The following is a 21,899-nucleotide window of genomic DNA, read 5'->3' as shown; positions in this document are numbered from 1 at the left end:
TATATATATATATAGGACAGGTAAAGTCATTGTGGGCTTTGTTCCAGCATCTTTACTCCCGTGGAGTAGTACCTTGCTCAGCTAGTACCTCACTGACTTGAGCAATGCTACTCCACCTTATTAAAAGTGGCAGAGCTAGGTATTATGCACAGCCTGTGAAAATTACTAGTGAACAAACTGAGTGATGAGACACTGACCCTCAGCTGTGTAGCTGTATTTCAGCACTTCCCTGTATAAGCAATCAAAGCAATGGAAACAAATAATTAGTGAGACAAAGTTTCATTCTTTAAAGGCAATTCCTCATCTTGATTAATTTACACTGAAGTCACTTCTTGACATTTGCAAATGGTGAAGTGACTTTGTAGATACCTAATAATATCTTTCTGAGGTTGCAAAGATTTCATTGTGGGAAGAAAATGAAGAAGAAGAAGAAGAAGAAGATGCACATTCCTCTGAACATCATGTGCTGGCCAGTGCAAATGACAGGATACAATCTTGATGGACTTGTTGACCTGATACAACATGGAAGTTCCTATATTTCCTATTTTAAGTCCCAGTTCCACCACAGCATCCTTTCAGGTGAAGCCTCACACCCCTATGAAGTCTTCTTGCCAGATTTTGTCTATGGAGATGTAACTGCAAGTGCAGGTGCAGCACCTTATTACGAACACAATTCATTACTTTCTTCTTCTGTGCATCTGCATGACATTCAGCATTGGATAGGGTTTTTGTTTTGCTTCCTTAATGTTCATGTTTTAAAATACATGTTTTCCTAAAAGAGCAAAATCCAAAATGTATTTGAGATGATCACGTAAAGCCCATATCAGAATAGAGTATTTGTGTTAGTATCACAGGGCAAAAATATCAATGAAAGCAATTTGTGCAACCTTCAAACAAGCACAGGACTCTCAGACTCAGCAGTTCTGTGCTTCTCTGTGCTGTTTCTTACTCAGAAGTTATCCATTCATCCTAGTTGAAAGAAGGAGATAAAAGTTTATAAGGCCCTGGTGCGCATCTTACTAAACGTAAAAAATGTACTTATTGTTAAGTTGACATCGTAAAATATTTGATTTTCCTGGAATGGGTCATATAAATGAAGGAAAAGAACTCATTTTTGACTCCATTTGCCTTCTTCAGTCAGGGATTTTATGTGTGTGTTGAGGGGAACCCAATAGTTTATTCTGACAGTGTAAAAGTAAGAGTATTTCAGAGTATATTTAGTGCTCATAGAAGGGTGCCAGATGTACAAGGCCGAAAATGGAAGTCCTCTGCCTACAGAACACATCCTAGAAGGACAACAACAATGGAAGCTTCCTTGTATTGGTTTGCCAGTGAACTTCAACCTTGACCCTGACCTGAAAAGCAAACCCTATGAGGGTGAGAAAGAAGAGCATTTTTTATTGATCACTTAGTGCTTTGCTGCTCTGCAAACCCAATCTGGATGATTTGTTTTGTTGCTAAGGTAAATATTTGTCTATTAGGAACTGGTATGAGATTAACACTTTATTATACAAGGTCAGTTAAATAATCAACAAACAATGAATTCTGGTAGAAATTAATTTTGGCCAGATTTGAGTCAGTGACCTAGACATGGGAAGTCCTTTATCCCATAAGGACGTTACCTAGTTTCCAGAGTATGTAATTTTCAGTTTTATCTATTTAATGGCTGTACTTAATTCTATCAAAATATATCGTCTAATATTTAGATGTTTTTAAGTCACTTCCACTGCATGTTAACTTGAATCTTCCAAAATATCTGTAGTAAACTATTTATGTACTAGTCATACATAATGTGTGGCTAAACATGAATGATTTTACACAGCATATAGTACAAGAACTAAATCAACATTGGTTATTTTTTGGGACTATAAAATTTCATAGACTCATAGACTCTAAGATCAGAAGGGACCAATATGGTCATCTAGTCTGACCTCCTGCACAACACAGGCCACAGAACCTCACCCATCCACTCCTGTAATAGACCCCTGACCTATGATTAAGTTATTAAAGTCCATAAATCATGGTTTAAAGACTTTAAAGCACAGAGACTCCACCAGCTAGTGACCCGTGCCCCATGCTCAAAAAAAAATCTGTTCATGCAGTCAAATCTCAGGAATGTGCATTAATTACAGGGAGAGCTATTGCAAATAACAGATTTAATGGCCAAACTATGTATTTTTGAGAGATTTTCAAAGTCACCAATGAAAGATAGGTTCCACAGCACCTCTCAGTTTTCAGAGTTCTTTGAAAATCCTCCTCTTTTTATCTAGCAATGGCTTCATCCAAGTCCACGGTAGATAACGGAAGGGGACTCTTCCCATGGGCTTCAGTGGACTTTGAATCAGGCCCACAGTGGACAAGTATAAGTTTTAATTATGTACAATAAGATTTCAAGGGTATGATTGTATCTGTTCTGTAGCATTTGCTGTAACAGTAATGAAGTCTTTGACACCTCACTACATTACCATTTTGCTGTGAAGTGGAGAAGGTCTGACTCTGTATGTTTACGTGTGCATACATATGTATTTTAGACTTACGAATTAGCAAGGTTTTACATTCAAAGCTATCATCCCAGCAGAGTACAATTTTAAAACTACATACTTGTTTACACAGATTTTTGTTTAACTTACTAACTACTTCATGAATGAGGGAAATTCTATATGCTTACTTTTATTTTGAATTGGAAACATAAATGTCCTGTGGTGACACTAGACTAGATATTAAATATTTTACCTCACAAGAGAGATTCTAGGCACTTGAAATTTGCATCAGTCAAATCTTTTTTTTTTTTTCCATATACACAAACATTCTTCATGGGGCTGGTGGTACATAATTAGGTGAAGTTAACATAAATAAGACGCAAAAACTGGTGCACTGTTGTACCCACTGTGAGACTAAGAACTACACATTTCTAGGAACACCAGGAGCCGTAGTCTGTTTTGGGTGGAAGTCAGGTCACCAGGACAGATAAAGGCCAAAGCAGCTGCTAGGAACAGATTAGATCTGAAAGCAACAGCAATGCAACACACCTAAAATGAAGCTCTTGAGGGATTTCTCAGGACCTCAGAACTACCTCCAAAATCTCAGGACTGTCCTTGACTCCATGGCTGTGGGTTCCCTGGTTACAAAACCCATCACTGTAAAAGAGATGCTGAATAGAACAGGGAAGAAACAGAGAATGGGTTCTTTTCAGATTTAAAAGAAAGAAAAAAATGTATATGATGGTAAATACTTTCCCCATCTCCAGTTCTCAGGTTGACAGTGGGGAGGGGGAGAAGGGCAGGTAATAATATGTCCTTTTAGGACCAACTTATTATTGTTGTAGAATCCAAGAACTCCAGTGGACAAATTATTTAAGTGTGGAGTGGACTGTTGGAAGTCTGCTAATAACACAATATTCAACAGATTTGTGTAACAAATTACTCAAAGACTAGCATTGCAAACAACAGTTTGATTTTGTAAGAGGAATTGCCTTTTATAGTTCTGATTTTTCAGTCTTTGGTCAGGTAAGACTCCCCCAAATCATGCCAGTGGAGGTATTGAGCCAGAGTGGGAAGTTTAACCGGAGTAAGAACTGCAGGGTTGGGTGTAATATCTCTGGTTCTCCATCTGTCCTGTACTTGGGCAAACTAACCATGATGAATCATTGACTGACTGACAAAACAATTCTATTCCTGTATCATATGTTGGATTCTTTTTGTTCATTTAGATGAACTACAAATCAAATGTAATATGAGCAAGGGTTTGATTTGCATCATCTCTGTTCTCAGAAGAAAGGACCAGTCTTCAGGTACCATAGGCAGTTTTAACCCCCATCTATGTCATTGTCTTACTATACCCAGAGGCAATATTTTCAACAGCAAAAGCAACTCTCCTGTTCACAACATTACCAAAGGAGTTTTAACACCACAAAAAAGAAGGGAAAACAGCCTTTGACATCTGTTTCAAATGTCAGGCTTCAAGCTTGCTCTAAGAACTGGGAACTTCAGCACAGTCTGCACCAACCTTACTTCCCCTCTTTTTAGAAACTGACTTTTTCATTTTGTCGACACTTAGAACTCATCACTTTGGACAAATGGATAGGAAGATAATACAAAAGAAGGTTATGACATCCAGTTCAAAGCCCTTTCTACACCCAAACTTTCTCACCTGTGCCTCATCCCCCAATACCTTTTCTATTCAGGGACCCTTCTCACAAAAACCTTTCTCTCTTCACACCAAAACTGGAAATTCAGTCCCTATTACAAGCAGGAGCAATAGAGAAGATTCCAAGGGAATTCAGAAATTAGGGCTTCAGCTCCAAATAATTTCTGATGCTGAAGAAAGAGAGAGTGCTTTATCTGATACTGGTTCTGAGGAAGCACAATGCCTACGTCAGTAATTCTGTTTCTGCATGTTGCCATATGAATAAAGGCTGAAGGACCTGGGTAGTTTAGTTTGGTAAAGGTGGACATGATAGCGGTCTTTAAATACTTGAAAGGCTGCCATAAAAAAGATGGAAAAGGATTGTTTTCTCTCTTGCCACAGAGGGCAGGACAAGATGCAATGGCTTCAAACTACAGCATAGCAGGTTTAGATTAAATTTCAGGAAGAACTTCCTAACTGTAAGAACAGTAGGACAATGGAACAAACTGCCTAGGGAAATTGTGGAGGCTCTTTCAGTGGAGGTTTTCAAGAAGAGGCTGGGTAGCCATTTGTCTTGGATGGTTTAGACACAGCAAATCCTGCATCTTGGCAGGGGGTTAGACCAGATGACCCTTGTGATCCATTCTAACTCTATGATTCTATTATTCTATGACCCTTTATATCAATAAGCAATATGGCAAAATTTATCACCTGGACCCTTCTCTGTGCACGTGACTGCATGGGATATAAGACTTTACTGACCTTGAAAAGTCTTGCCTTTCAGAAGTGCAGCATATATTGATTAACTCAAGAAAGCAATCAACCAGAAGGTGTTATGATCTCAAGTGGACTAGATTAATAAGGTGGATTTGTGAGAAACATATTGATCTACCACTGGCACCAATTCAAGATATTCTTGAATACTTACTTCACTTAAAGCTTTCAGGTCTTTCCATTTCTTCTTTGAAAGTACACTTAACAGCTATCATGGCACATCACATACTCATAGATAACAGGCCTATCCTTGCTCAAAGTATAGTTAAGAAATGTATGAAAGGACTTGTCAATATGTATCCAGCAATAAAAGACCCAGTTCCAATTTGGGACCTTAATTTAGTCCTCATGAATGTCATGAAGCCTCCATTGGAATCTATGGCAACTTGTTCTATGTTCCACCTGTCTGTTAAAACAGCTTTTATAATAGCCGTAATGTCAGCCAGGCAAGTGATCAAGTTATATGTTCTCAAATTAGATCTACCATTTACCATCTTTCATAATGTTATGCTTTGTCCTAACGTTAAATTCTTTCCCAAGGGGGACTGCCTCATTAATTAAATGATTTATCTGCCAGTTTTCTTCTGTAGACTTCGTACTCATGTAGTGAAGTCAAAACTACATAATTTAAATGCTCAGAGAGCTTTAGTTTACTATCTTAATAGGAATAAGAATTTCAAAAGTCTCCCAAACTCTTTATTTCATATATATTCGTCTCATCCTCAGAGTCATAATAAAAACTTGACTTTGAGAAAGTGGTGGAAGAAATTGAGGTGGCATAGGGCTCCATATCCCATTTTATAGCCTGGCCCTTAGAACATGTGCAAACACAGGGGAAGGATAGGAAAGGTACATGAGCGCTGTACAGGGTGCTGCTATGATAAATCCCACCATCTGAACTTCACTGGCTGGCATGTACATAAGCATGAATATGAGAAGTCCATTTTGAGGAACTCCATTTACAGGTAAGTAACCTCTACTGGTGGGTAATTTTACTTTTTAAAGTGCTTTTAAAATCCGGGTTTAATCTGTTTCAAATGATCTCAAGGTGACTGCCCTAAGGGGAAAAAAACAAATAATGATTTACTTCTAAGAAACATTATTGTAGAAATGTATTGTATTCTCATAATAGCAGAGCAAACTGACAGTCATCCCACTCTCAGTGGGCCTGATCCATTGACATTTATGGGAGCCTTTCAATTTTCTTCAATGAGATTTTACATCAGGCCAGGAAAGAGCAATGGGTTAGTGATGGGAGCATGAGATTGAAGCAGGAATTCTTAAATTTTAGTCTTGGCTCTGACTATTTCTTTTGCCAGTCATTTACCCTGTCTATACTTCAGTAAAAACAGAATACTTCTATTTACTTTCCTCACAGGCATGTTGTAAGAATGAATTCACTGAGGTTGATAAGGTGTTTTGAAGATGGAAAGAAGTATAAATGCTAAAAGCTATTATTCTTAACCTCATCAAATATTCCAAGTCTGTCATAGATTTTAAGGCCAGAAAGGACCACTCTGATTATCTAAATCTGACCCTGGCTCACCAAAAGCCATAGAATTTCATCCAGTAACTCCTTTAAAAATCCAAATAACTCTGACTGATCAGAAGGAGTACATAAAAGACCAAGCAAGCAAAGGGGAATAAATTATATTCAAAATCCGGACCAAAAGCGAGATTAAATAAATGCTAGCCCAGACCATGGCACTGACTAATTCTAACTCAACAATGATGCTACTTTAGGTGCACAACATGTTCTTGGGATACCCCTTTTTCATCTTACTGGTATGCTTTTGCATTGGAATACAATGTGCTTCCTTGGAATATCTATTAGAGTAAAGCATTAACAGTGAGATGACATAAAACACCAGAATGAAAGCTACTTGGTGAAACAGACTTTCTTATAATCAGATACTTACAAATACTTATATTTCTGTGTTTAGTGTAAACACACACTAATACAACCATAATACTTTACACAGAGACACATTATATAAAATGCATATTGTGTTTAGTATAATGAGATTTCCATTATACTACTTACCACGATTGCTGTTACGCTGCTACAAGATGAAGATCAAAGGACTCCACAGACACCACATAATCTTTTATTTCCCATATCCTTTGAGATAGTCATACAGCAGCTATGTACCTTTCCCACTAGATTCTGCCAGATGTCTACCACTTGTATATGTCTGGAAGAAGCTAAATTTGAAGTAACGTCTTTTTAGGATCTGGTTCAGAAGAGCATCTTTGTTCAAGAAGGGTGCTTAAGAATGGGGTTAACTTTAATCATCAGCTCAATTCTCATTAAAAATCAACCAAACTTGAGTAGAGTTTACCCCATGAGTAAGCACCTTTTCTAAACTAGGGCCTTAGTCAGTGAAGGTAAAGCCTTCTTCACAGCATGAAGAATTACTCTTCACTTGTCTGAAGCCATTTCCCCTCTCTCCCCCCTCAACATCTTTCTGTATGTCTTTTGCTTGCCAGGGACTGAGATTGAAGCTGAAGTACCTTTTATTATTTGCTTATTGTCTCTGTTAGTTTTCCATTTTTCTTTGATTCATTGCTCTCTGCCTCCTATGACAATGCTGAAGTTGGCTGCTCATCCTTTTTTTCCCATCTGCTCTCCCCTTTATGTCACTAATTTCATTGTGTAAGTGCAACAGAACTGGCACAGTTTAGACTTCAAAGGAAGCAAGTCAGTTCCTGGAAAACTGAGTGCCAGCTTTGCATGTCACAACCATGGTGAAATCATACACGCTTGTGAGTCTAACACTTCATCTCAGGATCAAATACATTAAGATGTTATTTGAGTGAAAGTCTTTTGTTTAAGTGTCTTCTAAGGCATTTAATTTTTCTTCTGAAAATATCCTATCAGAAGTCTGGAGGAGGAACAGAAACATAATTTAAATGTCAATTTACTTCCCCGAAATGAATTTAATATTCAGGCATTCAGCTGTAGTAAAAAAGCTCACTTCTGTGCCAGCACTTCTTTGCTTGTTAATTTGACCACAGTTTTCAAATGGGAGTGCATAGAAATTCGAGTGCACTTTTGCATACTCCCATTTAAAAATCTGGACTTTAATTAATACGTAAAAATGGCTTGGAGAGTAGAATACATATGGTGGCCATAAATGAAGAGGTCATCTATTGAGCAAAGCCTAACGGTACTTTTACTGTACCGAGGGTATTCTATACTGATGTAAGACATTGGTTTTCTAGCTATCAATATTAGTAAGACCTTTGCAGACTTCTGTGCAAAACTCAGATAATTTAAACACATACAAAAGTCTTTAAGGGCATACAGGCTTCATGGTGACACTAATTTATTCTGGTATTATTCAGTGCAGAAGCTCCATTTACAGCTTCAGACTGGCAAAATGCCTCCTGGAGTATGAAGGAGTGCAACTGACAATAACAGATGTGCAAAAACTCCCCATATCTCTTGCTGGGCCATCTTCCCTCTCTTCCCTGGACTGCTGCCTCCGGGAAATGTCGCATTGGCTGTGGTGCTTGACTTGCATAATCCTTGTGCATCTTTTCTATTCCCCCTTTTATATCTGTGCAGGGAACTGGGCACAATTGAGCCCACATGTTTAGCTCCCCAGAGTAGTTTACTGTAGAGAAGAGCACCTTACATATACTTCTAGAACACATTATTGCTCATTTCATCCTAAAGTGATTCACATCTATATATAAATGACTCACGTTAATCAACACTAAAATACAGCCATTTTGGGGATGGCATACAGCAGTTGCTTAACAGCAAATAGAAACCTTACACGCCAGTTTAGAGTACCCCAGAAAGAAGAATGTTGCATCCCCTGGAAACTAAAGATAGAATATAATTACGTACACCAGAATTTGGCCACAACATTCAATTAACATCCCTTTCTCAATGTGAAAAGTGCCTAATGACTTTAATGATCAAGGACCTTCATTTTTCATCTCAATTACAAGACAGCACCTCTAGCTTCACAGCGAACCAAACATGCTGGGACACTGGTTCAGTGCTGAATCAGAGAGATTTCTTCCTACTATTGAATCATCAGTAGTATTATATCCTGCAGCCCCTGGGATTTCCTTGGAGATCTCCAATCCAAGTACTGACCAGTCTCAACCTTGTTTGGCTCAGGAGAGCTGATGAGTTCACAGCCTGAAGGAGTACTGATCTATTACAAATTGATTTTTGTTTGTAGCAAGTTACAATTCTACAGAAGAGACACATTGCAGCACACAGGTCTCCCAGAGCTCAGGATAAAATGTGTATTTTTTTGTATTTGGGAGGTAAGCCTGAGATCTGACGGGGGACGTAGTAAAAAGGGTAAAGGAAGAGGCGAGGGGAGAAGGAGAGGTCACGCACAGAGCCTCAGACTGTCACTTTTAAAAGACATTGTTCCTTTAGAAGGGTTGGTTGATATCTGGCCCAAACCACTCTCTTAAATACATTTTACTTGTTTGCTTTTTTCAAAGGCATCATAGAGGCTTGAGAACTCTGGGGCTGCTGAGTAGAAGCCCTAGAAATACACTTTAGCTGCTTTCTAGCAAAGGTTATTGAACAATTGGTGTCCGCATAATATCAAAAGAACTTGGCAATGCTCTCATTGTGCAAAAATTACAGTCAGGTGTCCCTACATATCTTACTTACTGAAGCAGCACCTGCTATGGTCATAAATGACCACCCTATTACAGCAGACTGGTCTGCTGTCCATTGTGCTTTTATTGGTTCTTAGTACTCTGTTTGCTATAAATGCTCATCTAATCTGATTGAACTGATTCTGGAAGAGTCTACTTCTGTTCTCTGCCCTTTGAAGTCATTTATTTTAATCCTCTGTGTGTCCTCATGCTGTGTTTTCTCACCTGGGTTTTGATTTCCCCCTATCCCAAAGCAGCTCCAAAATAACAGACCACATTATTGGATCTTTCCATCCAATTGGGCCAGGTAATTCATGAAAAGAATGGCTGGTTTAATTGATTATGCTGTTGATACCCATACCCAGGTCTCTATCCTCTAACCCAGAAATTTCAACTCCATAGACCTCTTTCATTGCTATGAAGAGCTAGATGAAGAGTAAGTTTTTACATATAAATCAGCTGTTGGTGATAAGCTAAAAGACCCTTAAGAACACTGAGAACCTGCTACTCTATGTTGCTTTGAATGTCTCATATTCATTCATTGGCACTAAATTTGCACAGATGGTTCAAGGCACTGGTGAATCACCCCCAAACACTCTGCTGTTTTTAATGACACATGTCACATAACAATGAAATATTAAAGCAACAATTAATTTTTATCCTCACCTAGGGCCTGATTCAAAGACTATTGAAATGAGGGAGAGCTTTTCCATTGACTTCAACGGGCCTTGGATCAGGCACCTAAAATACCATCTCTATTGAAAAATAGTATACATAAAAGTGAAGCTATGCTTTACTCTACTGGGTTATTTTAACAGCCCCACTGGCCTTGTTAGAGTAAATTAACTCATACAGAGTTTAATTGTTAACTAAAGCTATTAAGAAGAAATATATTGTTAGAACGCCATCTTCGCTATGCTGACACCCAGTTAAATTTTACTCCAAATATTTAAATCTTTGTCTAATCAGGCCATGGATTATCTTTCCAAATTAATGCATAGGTATGTCTCTGCTCACATGTTCTAGTCATTAATGAAGAAGGTACTGAACTTTACTCATAAATCCTTTTTGTGCTATGACCCTGAGATCTGGAACACTTTCCTTTTGGGTGGTTATAATGAAAATTGTGTTCCAAGTTGAAATCACAACTCAAGATTTAACTAATATCAGTTTCATATAGTTAGTCACGTATGGTGATTTTACTACTTACAAATCCATTTATTTTTGCCCTGGTTATATTGTATTTCTAAATACCCCAGCTTTTGACTGCTAGTATTGCTTTAGAGACTGTTAAAGAGATACTATCAAATTAAGTTTTGCCGCAAATTTTAAATTTGCATAAAAATCCACTTTATAAAATCTCACATCAATGGAGCTGTTTAAATAAATCAATGAACACAGATTTTTTAAAAATAAATGACAGTTCATTTGCATAATCTGAAACTGAAACTTTGAAGCCAAAGAGACTGCAAAGTGATACTGACTATAAATAAATTTGAAAATGACTTCACTAATTGTCATCAGCCAATGTTAGAGAACTGTAAAAGGGAAACAAAAAGCATAACCAGTCACAAATAGGCTGGGTTTAAAAAATCATCACTTTTAATACTATAAGGTAGCATTAAAAAAGTTTGTTTCCAGTATGATCTATAAGTTGCTATCTCTCATACCTTTAACTTCTTCTATGAATTATAATTAAATATTTAATCACTAACAATTTTGTTTCAATGGGAAAGCTTCACATCCTTTCCTAAGTCGAGAGTGGAAATTAGCTTTAACATCTGCCTCATGATGGGAAATCTGAGGCCATGTCTACACTGCAGCGCTAATTCAAATTAGTTTAATTCGACGTTCAGAAGCCGATTTATAGAAATCGCAGCAGACTGTCCACACTACACTGTTTGTGCTGGTCTCTTGCGTTCATACTGGCCAGCCTTAATTCAAATTACAAAGCAGTGCAATGTGGGTAGCTATCCCACAGTGCAACTAGCCACGGTGGCTGTTTGGAAGAGTGTCCTCGTCCCAGGATGCAACGCTGCTTCCCCTATCCTTCCCCCACCCAAAACAAACAGGAAAAAGATTTTCGTGCTGTTTTTTTACTCCCCCCTCAATCGCCGTTGTTGCAGAGACATGGAGACAGCTGACCTCTGCACTGTAATTCTCATTTTGACAAATACAACGCGGCTTATCATGGAGTACTTTAGAAATAGAGCAAGAAGGCGAAGCAGATACTACACCTATGCCACCGAGGCTGCCCTCCTACAAGACATCGAGCAGAACAATTCCCCATTGCTGCAGGCTGTAACGTTTCATCTGCAGTCTGTGGAGCGCAGGTTCTGCGGCAGGGAAACAAGCACAGACTGGTGGGACTGCATAGTTATGCAGCTATGGGATGATGACCAGTGGTTGCAAAACTTTCATATGCGAAAGGCAACTTTCCTCTGGCTGTGCTCGGAGCTGTCACGAGCCCTGAAGCATCTGAACACTCGCTTGAGACAAGCCATGAAGGTGGAGAAGAGAGTTGCCATCGCTCTCTGGAAGCTGGCAACCCCTGACTTACCGCTTGGTTGGGAATCAGTTTGGAGCTGGTAAATCTACAGTGGGAGCTGTGTGACTCACGTGTGCAGGGCCATCAATAGACTTCTGCTATGAAGGCTAGTGACTTTGGGAAATGTGCAGGACATAGTGGAGGGGTTTGCCACGATGGGCTTCCCAAACTGCGGGGGTGGAAGGGGGGGGCACTGATGGGATGTACATCCCCATCTTAGCACCTGCACACCTTGCGACCAAGTACATAAACCACAAGGGGTACTTTTCCATGGTCCTGCAGGGGCTCGTGGATCACAAGGGTCATTTCACAGACATCAATGTGGGATGGTCTGGGAAGGTGCATGATGCTCGTATATTTCATAGATCAGGGCTGTTGTGTAAGATGCAGGTGGGCACTTTCCTCCCTGACCAAAAAATTACCATTGGGGGTGTGGAAATGTCCATAGTGATCCTGGGGGATCCTGCTTACCTCTTGCTCCCTTGGCTAATGAAGCCATACACTGGTCATCTTGATAGTGACAAGGCGTGTTTTAATAAGAGGTTAAGCAGCTGCAGAATGGTTGTAGAATGTGCCTTTGGGCGTTTAAAGGGTAGATGGATGAGTCTCCTCACTAGGCTGGACATGAGTGAGAAGTACCGCCCTTCTGTGATATCTGCTTGCTGTGTTCTTCATAATGTGTGTGAAGCCAAGGGGGGAAGATTCCCCCAGGGTTGGGCTGTGGAGGCAGAAAGACTGGCCACCAATTATGATCAGCCCGATGCCAGCACTTTGTGGAGAGCTAACCACGGAGCATTTTGCATTAGGGAAGCTTTGAAAACCAGGTTCTGCAATGAGATGCAGGAGTGATTTCTGTTCAAGTATGTTTTTGCCTTTGATGAGCCCCCCCTGTCCAATCCCCCTTTGATATCTGTGTCTGACAAATCCCTCCTGATCAAAAACATATGTAATAAAAAACGTTTTTGAATGATGCAAAACTTTATTTTTTAACATTCATGTCATGGGGGAAGAAGGGGGGTGAGAGTTCATTCACTGTCTCCAGGGGTAAGGGTGGTAGCTTGCTGGGGTAGAGGAGAGCACGTACTGCATCCTGGACAATCTCCTCCAAGACCTGGTAGTGGTGGAGGAGGTGGACTGCGGCGGAGCCCTTGTTTCAGGAGCATTGTGGAGGGGATGCAGTAGGACTCTGTCCTGCCTACACTCCTGAAGGTCCACAAGACACCGGAGCATGTCTGACTAGTCCCACAGGAGTTGCAGCATCTCATGCGTGGTGCTGCGATCAGTCTCCTGCATTTGTCTATGAGTGTCCGTGACCCTGTCCATGCTCTTGGACAAGGTCAGCCTCCACGCTTTTTGCTCTCTCTCTGTGGATGTTGAGGGGTTCATGAGCTCAGAAAACATGTCATCTCTGTTTCTTTTTTCCCTTTTTCTAATCTGAGACAGTCTTTCCGCAGCATTTCTTAAGGGTGGGTACACTGCTGAGATGTGTACACAGTGAGAGAAAAACAACAAGGCAGCCAAAGTTAGCATAGTGAAGAAAGTGATACAAATGTTTCTATTTCAATAAGGGACCATAAGACAATATAGCCACAAGTAGCAGAGTTAATAAAGTGATAAAAATGTTACTATGTACGTAATTAGACCATGATGTAGCTAGCAAATGATTTCCTCTCTCTACTTGTATTTCAAACCCTTACAGAGATCAGCTGCGTATGGCTTGTGTCTGGGTGGGGGGGAAATCTCAGCTCTGATTTCAAACCCTTATAGAGACCAAATACAGACAGCTTGCTGTTGGTGGTGGGGAAATGCTTAAAACAGAAGAAGCTAGGATGCTGGCTACCTTGATTGAAGAGAAGATTCTTGCCGTAGGGAGAGGAACATGGCAACCCTCCCCTGAAAAGTTTTTCCAAGCAAGGGAGGGATAACAGTTTACATACAGTATATTTTTCCAGGTGATAACAACTGATGATAAACGTAGCCTTTCTCAACACATAAATCAAATGAGCCCTCGGTTAGCACCCAGTACAGGCAATGAAACGCCTGAAATCCCCCTCATGCTCCCCCCGCCCCCCACCCACTGTTCAAGGACAGAAATGCTAATAAGAAAGAAAATTCACCAGATGTGCCTTCCACGGGATCATTTGTGCTGTCCTGTGTGCTCTTGGGTCAAGAATATGTCCTGACTTTCTGGGAGAACGGACACCCCACTCTCTTGCACCCTGCTCTCCACAGTTTCCTCCTCCTCATCCATGGAGTCCCCCTCATTGAGCCAGAACTGACTCCTCGCCCCACAGCCCGATGAGGTCTAAGACCACTGCTTGACTCCACACTGGAGCATGTTTGGGCTTTGCAGTAGCCATGCTGAGAACTGTGGGAAAGCTCTCTCCATGCGGCAGCAGGCACAGAAAATGAAGATTCAAATCAACCCGGGGCTGCTTGAGGGGAGGGGATTTTAAAATGGTGGACTATGGAATGCCTTCCAGAGGTCAATTAATTCAAATTAAGTCCTATTGCGTCCACACTGACACTAATTTGAATTAACAAATTTGAATTAGGTGCTAAGCCAGTTGCAGAGGTGGTCTTATTAATTCGATTTTACAGGCACCTTAATTCGAATTAACAGTAGTGCCAATGTAGACGCGGGAGTAATTAATTCGAATTAAGGGACTTTAAATCGACCTAAGCTGCCAGTGTAGACCAGGCCTTAGCTTCTTCGAGAGATGCATCCTAGATCTGTTCTATCAGTCTTAGGAGAAGATGCAACACATTACCACACCATAAAAGCATCTATACCATCATGTTACTGTTCATTTTTCATAGATCAGGCCTCATTTGATGTTTGCTCCTGCCTCAGGAGCCTGGGCAGGTTCTGACCTTGAAATCGGTCCTGCTTTCACTGTCTCATAATCCTCTATCACTTCCTTAAGTCTCTGTCTTGCTGCCTCATTTTCTGATCCTCTCTTAGTTTCTGTTTCAGAGAGATCATAGGGAGTTAAGTAGCTAATGCTAATCTTCACCCTAATAGGGTGATACACACACTTTTTCTTTTTTCTCAAACCAATTGCAAATATTTCAGCCCCTCTGTAACTTTAAATAGCTTCTACCCATTGACCTGTTTATGCATATGAGTGTGGTCTCTTTGAATAGACTGTCCAACCTGCCCCTCTTATAGATTAGTCTATGTCTGTGAAAATCAATCTGAAGACATAAAACAAAGTCAATCTGTTTTTATCATTAACTTTGAATTAGTGTCAACCCCAAATATTAACATGTATGTACTGTTCATTGACCAGTGAGCAAAGATGTACTTTGTTTACTACAAGAAGTTAGTGTGTATGCACTAAGTGTAATAATGCATTGGGTGCAGTGCAGAGCCTTATCACCCTATTCTGAGCACTGTGATTATGCCGCCGTGAATTGTGAGTCTCCCTGAACTTTGTACTATGCTATGTAACCACACAAGCTGTACCAGCCTTTAGCATAGGGCAGGCGACGTCCGCTGGAGAACTGGGCCTGCACCATAGGATGGCATGGAGGGACCGTCTCCTCTTCTGTGCTGCTCCTTGCACACTTGGGGAGAAGGGCAGATGAAGAACAAGTAGCGCCTGTGGACTCCTGAGAGCAGGCATTGTCATTATCACTGGCCTTTCCATGGGACGGGGAATGGGAAAGAGATTCTTCTGTATATTGCTAACCACATTATTTTGCATACCCCCATAAGGGATAGTCAGAACTGACCCAATGTATCTAGTCTGAAGGCCTCCTGGGTTATTAGCCAATCCAGTGTTTGAAAAATTGACAAATATTTTTCTTTTATTTTTACCTTGTTAATACTGATTCTTCTCCTGTGTCTGCATTTCATTTTCCTTTCATTGTATCTAAGTACCTTGTGGCCTCGTTGTGGGAGGTGCGATTGTGTACAAAATAAAGTTGTATATTGTCCCATTATTAATGAGAGAAAATAATTTTTAAGAAACTGAAGCAGGTCTGTGCCAGAAAAAAAGACCAATTTCCAGGGTTGTAACAGAAGTAAAACTACCCTTCAGTCTATTACCACTGCTATTGAGTTTTAGATGTCCTCACTGAATTTAATTGAATGTACCTAGGCTCTCAACTTAAAGATCTCAGAGAAGCTTTTTTTTAGACACACACACAAAAGCACAATTGCTCTCCAGGAGCAAGCTTTCCCCTCCCACCTACCCCCAGCTCTTTAAATTATTCTAGATTGGTTTCTCTTGATTTTTACTCATTTTGACTTTGCCTCTGAAAGTAGAGTTGGGATCAGGTGAGCGTTGGCATGGAGTGCCATTGTGTTGCAAGCAGATGGAGGGTACATGCTGATCCAAAACAGTGTCACACACACAATCAGCACACAACACACAAAAGCCAAGACAGAGAAAGAACCCTTCAGACACATAAAGCTGGGATGTCTATAAAACTTCCACATTACAAAAGAGGCCAGCTATTTAAATGGTCAAGTTATACAAAGCACGAATAGGGAGATCTGCCACATACAAACACCAGTCAGAGGTCTCATGTTATTTGACTATTTAAATAGCTATTGTCATTGTTGTTTAACATAGCTATTTTTTTTCACTTGCATCACATCTTTCATATGGCTGTATTGTGCTTTTCCCAGCTTGTTTTTTGTTACATCTGCAGCACTGTAGATCAAATTTAGCGTGTATTAATAATGAACCCTGGTTTATTCCATGCACATTGTTAATTCTTTCAGGAAGCCTGATTGTATATGTGTAGAGAGACAATACTATTAGCATTTATAGATTTTATTCATTGTAGTCATGTTGCTGGAAATTACGATGTTGAGCTAGCAGTAAATGACACAGTCCCAGAAACAGCAGAAGGCAAAAGACTTAAGGGGTTAATAATGAACCACTTGTCTTCATTTTCAGTAACTTTAATCCAGCTACTGTGCAGTTTTCACACAGTGCTAAATTGAATTACTGCATCATTTTTTTTGCAATTTCTTTGTACAGCTGACCCAGTTTATAGCAGATTTGAAAACATTATCATTGCTTAAGGTTCAAAGATGCTGCAGTATATTGCATTATAAGTCAATCAGTGCAGGAGTATTTTGATGTCATTTTGCTCTTGGATATATACACGTTCAAAACAGAGTGTGAATATTCTGGCAAATGGGTGAATACACCACGTGGTTATTTACTAGTTCTCTAAGGATGGTATAGCATCATATGTTCTCTCGTGACAATTTCATTTAATATGGAATACCTTTTTGATATATCACGAAGGGTCACATTGTGATTATATGTCTTTCTCTAGATCAAAGATACTAACAGTGTAAGTCTGCAGTTTATGCCTTTCTGGGTTTTTACTAATTGCTACAAGGAGCATATTGGTAGAGTTCTAGCATTTTGCTGATATGTAGATGGATACAGATATGTTCAGTTGCATGCCATTAAAACCCTAGAATGAATACTGTTTTAAGTTTGTGAAGAATACTGCTTTTATAATTTTGGGAGTGAGAAATATTCTATCTGTTCTGAAATCCTCCTATTCTCTGTCTGTAAACTAGGACTTTCTACAACTTTTTTAGAACATTAATATGGTAGCTCAGATTAAATATATTATTAAGCAGTGTTTTGTGCATAAAGCATTTCATTCTTACCAAGGTCATCCTTTATGCTCAGGTGCTCATTTGTGTTGTTCTTGAAGTATTCTTATTACTGATAGCAGAGTCCTTGGTACATGTTATATTGAAATATTGCTAATGTATGAAGTGCAACATTAAATTTCTAATCCAATCAATCAAATGGCATACATATGCAGTAGATGCTCAGCTTTTACTACGATTAATTACCATGAGCAGTGAAAACTAACTCTATACAGTGAAATATTGCCTACACACACACACACACACACGAAGAAAAAGCAAATTGTGCAAAGGAATAAGCACTGTAATAAGTTAATGACTGCTTCTGTCATTCAAAGCATATGCATAGCCTTTAAGACAACACAAAACAAAGATTAAAAGCATGCTAAATCAACTATCTATTAAAACATTTAGAGCTTTTCTCCAGATTCTACATGAAAATTGTGCAATCTGTTGCAAAACTAAACACTTGTCTCCCAGATGGTGTTCAGAATCTGTCTGAGCAAACACTCCTTCCATGCTCTGTGTACCAAATTGTGCATATTTTTGTTGAGCGTGCTTCATTATGCAGTTGAGGAAATTTACACTGAATGCACTGTGTGGCGCTGACACAAATTTGCATTGTAAAACCTAGTGATGTTGTATTGGTATATACTTCTGACTGCAGTCATGAAGTGGCAGATATTGCTGCCATTTTCCATGATGAAGTGTCTCCTGTTGAGCCAGCTGGAAGTCACAGATGTATTATACTTGCTGCAGATCAGTAAATTGGGTTATAATTCTCACAGGCCATTGATAGTTTTCTATTAATTAATTAGGCGCTAATTGCTTTTTTGGAATCCTATTGCAAAGTTAAGCCTCTCTGACAGGATGCTCTTAAGTTTTTTGAGGGGTGCATTAACAAATAATATTTTTGACTGAAAGAAGGAATAAGGTTAAGGATACAGCCACACTAGTGCTTTTATAGAATATTGTACTGAAAAAAATCCTGATATTTTTTCATACACAGGGAATATAGAGGTTGCCTTAATGGATCACACCAGTGATCCATCCAGTCTAGTATCCTATTTCTATTACTAAAGAGGAAGGATGGTCCAGGGGTTAGGACAGTAACTTCCAGTTAGACACATCTGAGTTTAAGACCCTCCTTTGCGGTAGACCTTTTTGTGTAAGCTTCGGCAAGTCACTTACTCCACGTGCTTTAGTCTCCATCTGTAAAATGGGGATACAAGTATTTCCCTAGCTATGGGGAATATAATGAGGATAAATCAGATACTATTGTAATGGGGATCATATAAGTACCTTAGACTTAGAAGATCCTTTTCATACTGAAGGTTATTCCTATAAAAACCTCTGATTCATCACTCCAAGCTTCCTGCAACATCAGAGCTCAGTACTTTACCTTTTGCAGTTTATTCAGATATTGAGTTATAGAAATGAAAAATATTATACTTTACATTTGTTTTAGCCATGCAGTTTATCATTAAGTTTCTTGGAAATTTGGAGGAGTTCATGTAAATAATACTAATGCGTGTGAGACTTCCGCAATGAAGTCCAGCAGGAAAAGAGTTTCTTTCTTCACTCATAATGTCTTCTGCAACACCTATCTTCCTTTTGCCCTGCTCTTTGCTATTTTGGTTTCTGACAGAAAAGGTGGATGGTTTTACACAGCATGGAAAATACATGGAAAATCTGACTGAATGTATATTTTACATCTTCAACAGACACGAGAGAAAGTAATTAGACTATGAACTGCTTAGGTCAGGAGCCCTGTTTTCTCCTATAAAATGCCAGTGAGCACCAACAGCCTTATGTTAGTAATATATAAGAACAATTGTTAGACTATATTTTAGCATGTAATATCAGATATCATGATGTAATATTTAGCAAATTACATCTTCAAAGCATAATGCAAACATGAATAGTATAATGAGGAATGTAATATAAACCTCTAGACAAATAAATACATTAGCTAATTATTTCCCCCATTTTACAAGTAGGGAAACTGATAGGGAGAGGTGATGTAACCAGTTCAAAGCCAAGAAGGGTGTGATAATCAGGAGTGGCGTTCAAGTATCGCTGGCTTCTAGATTCATGCTCAGTCTACTAGCCCACCATGCCACCCCTTGAACATCAGGACGAGTTCCCCAGTTTTAATGTGAGAGAAATGGGGGTCCTCTGCTGTCCAGAAATACACACATGTGGTTTCCATTGGTTTCAGTGAGAGCTCAGCATGTTCATCTGAGGGCAAAATTTGGCCCTTGATAAACAAATCCAAAACCAAAAACTCTAAATTTGTTCCAGAACTAATCTGTGCCTGAATCACAAAGCGTTCTCTGAGACAGGCTTAAATCTGTACTTCACATACATCTTAATAGTTCCCCAAAGATTAAAGAAGCCTGTCCTGAATTATAAAATAGAATAAGGGCCGCACTTTGTATTATCCCTATTATAGTCATGGTGTCCCCTAAACTGGGCACAGTCTGCATTGCAAATGAGATCACCTGTGTACTGAATTTTGACATTGCCCAATTGGCACAATAAAAGGTGCCATGCCTGCCTTGGATTTACAAAGCTGAAAACTGATCCCCTGCGCTACTAAACACCTTGCTCCTTTTCTGTATTTAAAGTAATCCTGATTACTGCAGTGACTTGCTCTCTTTCTCTTGTCCTTGTCTTGCAAGGGAAAAAAAGCAGCAGCTCATAGGAAATCTGGTACTTGGGGAGAATCCAAGATCAACAGACCAGCAAGCCTACTCATTGTTCTTTATCATTTTGGGCTTTCTTCCAGCCTCTCTAGGTTTCCATCTCTCTCCAAACTGCTTTCTGCATTTTCGCATATGTTATAAAAAGTATTGTGATTTCAGAAAAGGTGCATTCATATTATAACAGCTTGAGCCACAAAAAGATTTGTCCATTTGTTTTGCTTTTGTTTGCTTCATCTCTCCTTAATGCAAATCTGTAAGCTTGATTATCCCTAATGAGAGCTCCATGTGTGTATGTATCACAGGAGAAGGACTAGATGCCTTGGCATGTATTTACTAGGCATAATAATTTGTGAAAATGACTATTTTTGGACTATTCTGTTGGTTCAATAAATATTTTAAATCCAGCACACATCACAACTGAAGACACCTATACTGTCATTAACACAATAGTTTAGCTTTGTATTCTCTCACAAAAGTGATCAGTCTTGTTATGGAGGAAGGCTGGCATGCTGATGCAAAAAACCCTGGTAAAGATTATATTTTATCAGATCGCTAATAGATTTCTTCCAGATATTATAACTTTTGAGCATTGCTGATAGTATCTGCACACTACGAGAAGGGTTGAAGTATTCTGACTGATGGTGTTAAAGGGTGGAAGGAGATTTATGGCACAACAAGTGCAATTAACGATTAAAATATTTCTCAGAGTTTTAATAATAAGACCAAACTTTACCCTCCTTACCCCAGCAAAACTCCTACTGAAGTCAAGAGGCTTTATTGTACCCCTTTGTCACAAACACACACTGCTGTGTGTGGAACTGGTGTTTAGTTCCACCAGGCAAGTTTGGAAGAATGGAGGAAGCTGCATAGTATGCCTGGTATGAGGGTATGTGCTCTCAGGACTCCCTCTCATTTCCTTGACCTGCAGCTTCTCAGGTCCACTGGCAAAACACCCACGTGAAGAGGGAGGGACATCAGTTGAGGCATAATCATGGTTGAGAACACAGCACTGGAGACCCTTCTGATGCTATTAATTTGACCGCATGCAGTGAGCAAATGCTATGTGGGATTCTCCTACGACCCATTGAGAGACTGAGCATCCATTCCACAGAGGTATTACAGGCTGAAGGAGGATCCCTTCCTCATGCTTGGTCCCTACAGAATTCCCAGGTTTTAAGATTTGCAGGATTTTATTTTTATTTTATTCCCCCAGTCAGGGCCTATGATTGGCACCACTTTGGTATGGGAGTGAATATCTGTCCTTGCCAGCAGAGCTTTCTCACGCTGCCACCTGGTTGCAGGTACCAAACAGGGAGTTCAATTGGGGCTTACTAAAGCACACAGATTATTTTTCCAAACACAGCTGTAGGCCCTGACATTTTACAGGAATCACAGCTTGAAAAAATGGCCTGCATTTGCTACACCACAGTAGATAACTTACTGTCGCGTTTCCTTTCCATAAAGAGGAAATACC

Source organism: Emydura macquarii, unplaced genomic scaffold (assembly GCF_026122565.2).
Source record: "Emydura macquarii macquarii isolate MOO-44397 ecotype Brisbane River unplaced genomic scaffold, CSIRO-AGI_Emac_v2 contig_561, whole genome shotgun sequence".
In the NCBI taxonomy this organism is placed as follows: Eukaryota; Metazoa; Chordata; order Testudines; family Chelidae; genus Emydura; species Emydura macquarii.
This window is presented reverse-complemented; position numbering follows the sequence as displayed.